Source organism: Capsicum annuum, unplaced genomic scaffold (assembly GCF_002878395.1).
Source record: "Capsicum annuum cultivar UCD-10X-F1 unplaced genomic scaffold, UCD10Xv1.1 ctg1490, whole genome shotgun sequence".
NCBI classification, from domain to species: Eukaryota; Viridiplantae; Streptophyta; class Magnoliopsida; order Solanales; family Solanaceae; genus Capsicum; species Capsicum annuum.
Window position 1 is genome coordinate 1349533 of NW_025820315.1, and position 4366 is coordinate 1353898.

General features: G+C 32.7%; 1 non-coding gene across 6 annotated transcripts; it reads left to right on the forward strand.

Annotated features, from left to right (window-relative positions):
* Positions 1-382: 382 nt before the first annotated feature.
* LOC107875777 lies at positions 383-4291 on the forward strand. Of its 6 annotated transcripts, none has more exons than XR_007049067.1 (9): positions 383-608; positions 1612-2024; positions 2402-2609; positions 2789-2874; positions 2990-3081; positions 3183-3256; positions 3366-3450; positions 3667-4018; positions 4213-4291. It is a non-coding gene; the product is annotated as an uncharacterized LOC107875777 (transcript). The 6 variants fall into 6 exon arrangements; XR_007049066.1 differs by having other exon boundaries at positions 2412-2609; XR_007049068.1 differs by lacking the exon at positions 2789-2874 and having other exon boundaries at positions 384-608; positions 2412-2609.
* Positions 4292-4366: the final 75 nt, after the last annotated feature.

Sequence of the window (4366 nt, forward strand, 5' to 3'; positions counted from 1 at the left end):
TTCTTTCATAATTTGATAGAGTCTGGAGCTTTCATAGTTAACATATCAACGAAGTTAGATCTTCAACATAGATATAAGATATCGTTTTAGCCGGATATAGTCACGGCCGGATGATGGTAGAAGTTTTTTAATGAATAGTCCCTAATGAAATAATTTATAGTTATAAATAAATAAATAAATTATATTAGACTATAAATTGTAAAAATACTCATAACTTTTGTAAATATGTGGACTTAAAAAATAGAAAGTACTACTTAAAAAAACTATTGAATTGATAGTTGAAATATATATAAAAATATTGAATTGATAGTTGAAATATATATAAAAATGGATGTGGCCAAAAATATCATTGGATAAAAGTGTGGTCCAATCAAAGTAAAGTACAATTAAAACAACAGGAAAGTACAGTGCTATCTACTTTTTGAATCTGGCAACTTCATCTTATCATCTTCTCTCCCTTTTGCACATAATTTTCTCCATTAAATTTTTACAATCCCAAATTAATATTAGTGATTATTCATTCTAAGTTTGCTTGCTGATGAAATGTGGAGGATGTTGATCTTTTCTTCTAGAAATTTAAGTAGATCAATTTTTGGGCAGTCATTTAGGTATGTATAATTATGTGTTTTCCAGCAGAGTCTTGACAATTAGGATAAAAAATAAAGTTAAAACAACATAGTTTACTCCTAGATTAAGGTAGTAGCTTATATCTGTGCATTTCAATCATATAGTCTTACCAAGATCGTTGATATTTTATCCGAGGAAACATGTAAATTTTTGTATCTGATATATGAGTTAAAATGTTTGATCTGTTTTGCATGTCGATATACTAAAAAAATACAACAAAAACAACAAACCCAGTATTCCCACATAGTGAGGTCTGGGGGGAGAGTAAGATGTACGCAGTCCATACCTCTACCTCTAAAGAAGTAGAAAGGTTGTTTTCGATAGACCCCCAGCTTGAGACACGGAATACTAAACAAATTAATAGTAAAGCATGGAACAAGATGGCATAATATAACTACGATACCCACAAGTAATAGTAAACTGTGAAAAGTAAACAGATTCGTAATAAAGCATGAAACAAGGTATCATAACAAGAATAATACCCCCACCAAGTAATTACCTACACTAGCGAATTCCACGATTGTTTATTTTTTTTATAATATCTGTTTTGCAAAAAGTGTTGTATTAAACTATTTTAATTTCTTTCAGTGTTAGTGTTAATTTGATGGATAATTTCCTATAAGATAATTATTTTTTTGCATGTATTAATTAAAATATTTTTGGTTATTTTTCATGGTTGTATTTTTTATAAAAAAATTCTTTATTATATGCTTAATAGTTATTGTTGAATTTCGTAAGCATATTAGAGCTTGTGTATCCTGTTAATAATTATTGATTATTTATTGTTGTTTAATCTGAAGCTTGTAGGTTCTGATGAGAGTTACAGCTTGTTTATGAGTTAATTTGAGCTGGAATTTGAGTTGTTAATTGTATTTTTTAACTTGGTTTGGTTGTGTGATTAATTGGTTTCTCAGAAAGTCAGAATCTTGATTAATTGACTGTTTTTGGTAACATATGTTAAGTAACATGTTTTTGACTTCTTAGGGTACAGAACTTGAAAGTTTAGAGACCAAGCATTTTATTTTGTCCATGGAGGCAGTTTTGGTGTGTGGTGTTGGTACAAAACTACAACACTACTCAAAGAAACATGATATCAAGTTGATGCCATAGATTTAACTGGTTCTGGTGAACAACATTACCACATTCTCCGAATACGTAAAACCACTCACCAATTTCATTGAAAATCTACCTGATGGCAGTAAGGTTTGACTAAATGCAGTTAGTGGTAATTTTAAGTATTTTTTGAGAGCCTGTTGGTCCAATCACGGTCAACTCGATATACCAAGCATACAGTTAGTGGCTCAGCTTGTTGGTTCTTTAACATCACTATTCAAAAACTTCTGCTGATTACTTTGCTTGGGCTGCTAAACATACCGTCAATGTTGGTGACTATTTGAGTAAGTCTTTTTTTTATGTGTTGTTTGTTGTTTAATGATGGGTCTAGTCAAATCTTGAGTTGATTTCTCAAATGGTTGTTCTAGTGATAATTATTATCTCGGAGAGTAGCAAATAATTGGAATCAAGAAATGTGACTTGCTTGGATAATAGTAAATCTGTATGGGACAGTAGGATAGATATAGATAGAACCTTTAAAACTGAAATCAACTCTTTCTGAAGTTACTGAGTTTTTGAGAAATTTTAGAGAGTTCAAGAGAGAAAGAAGGGTGATTTTTTGATAAAGATTACTCATTTTTTAATTATTATGATATGAGGAGTTGAATCTTCTTGTGCATTTTGGGGGAGGTAGTCTTGTTTAACAAACTTATAATTTTAGTTATTAGCAGAACCTGGAGTTACTAAACATTGTCTAAACAATGACTGATCTGAGACAAATGAGGCTTTCTCAAGTGGTTGAGCATCTCCATCATCAACCGGTAGGTTAAGAGTTTGAGAGTTCGAGTCTGAAGGGTAAATGCGAATACTATTGATCCTCTTGGAGTTGGGGTGAGGGAAAAATACAGATCTAATATGCCTCTATTCAGGTATATATTGTTTAAATTTGAAATTTTCAAGAATGTACATATTCATGCTTAGTTCGTTTCTTTTGTCACAAAGGAACGGTGAGTCCGGTGGCTGGTCGTATTGGATCCGCTTATGCCAAAATAATGTTAATCAGCTGATATTTTACCCTCTATGTGGTTTTTCTCATGTTTTCTTTTAGGATAACCTTCTTCACTTTCAAAGCTTCGTCTTCTCCGGAAAGGATTAGTTGATTGTAAATTTGATATGTTAATTGGATGAACTTAGGTGTTTTATTGCAACATGTTGAAGGCTTCAAATAAATTTGATATACTATGACTTGTATCAGTTTGCTACATCAACAAACTTCTCAAGTTGTACTTACGTTTTCTCACTTTTGCAGTCTATGGACAGTTTTTGAAAGCCAGTAGTGAACAACCTGTAACATAGAAAAGAGCTTCATTCATGGAAGAGGTCCTCCGAGAGGCTGATGTGGTAATTAGCTACATCAAGAGAGCACTATTAGATTTCTTTTTTATTTTTCTGTAATACATTTCTCATTCATGTTCTTATCTGTGATCAAAATGCTTCTCTAGATAAGTCTACATCCGGTTTTGATAAAACAACTTACCACCTCGTGAACAAATAACGGCCAGCAATGATGAAGAAGGTAATGACGTTTGCAAGACTATCTATTCTGATTGCTGATTTACACAAAATATAATATCTTGATATTACTCAACTCAAACTTGTTTTTAAGCAATACTTGTGGACTGTAGTAGGTGGCCGGTGATTGATGAAGTAGCTCTTGTTGAGCTTCTGAGGGAAAATCCCATGTTCCGTGTTGGCCTTGATGTCTTTGAGGTAATAGCTGTAGTAATCTGTTCTTTTTTTATCCCATTCGCCTGTTATGAACATGTTAAAGGAAAATGCAAGATAAGTGAGAAATTGTTATGTCACACGCAATTACTACCAAGCAAAAAGCTCGTAAAAAATAACTTAATCGTGTAGAATGTAGGATGCTTTCTGCTGTCTTATACATTGAAGCAATGCTTTTCCTTGATAATTGTGTTGTCTTAGGATGAGCCCTACATGAAAGCTGGTCTTGCAGACATGAAGAATGTTGTTGTAGTACCTACATAGATTCTGCTTATAAGGTAATCTAATGTATTTATCTGTGCTAAAATAAGCAACTTTCTGCTATGATAGCTATTTCCCATCTAGTTCGCCAATACTTAAGATTTTTGATAGTATGGCCACTTCGTAAGAAAAAACTAAACATCCTGATTCATAATGCAATGGACTCGTGAGGGAATGGCTACACTGGCTACTCTGAATGCCCTGGTACGCAATATTGAATTGGGATGTGAAAAAGATGAGTCCACGCCCCTTGTTGTGGAATTCCAAAATTTCAGAGAATGGTGCTAATTAGGTAACTGTTTTGCTTCATTTTGAACTATTTTTCATCTTACTGCCAATATTGGAAAATAAGTTATTGTTTTTGTTGTTTTATTTCATCCTCTATTATGTCAACTGCACCTTTAACGTTGATATCACGCTTAATTAATGGACTGGGGCTATAAATTTTTTTGGATAACTTCTTCGATGAATGAACAATTCTTACAGTATAGATAAAACACAAAAGTTGAGAAGTCTATGAAGCAGATAAAGGAGCGAAAAACAGAGCCCAGATAGTACGTTTCGTCAAAAAAGGTAATGTTTTTCAGTTGCTGCAACATTGAGAGGCTTTAGTAGCTAATTGAAGCATAATTTTCATAAT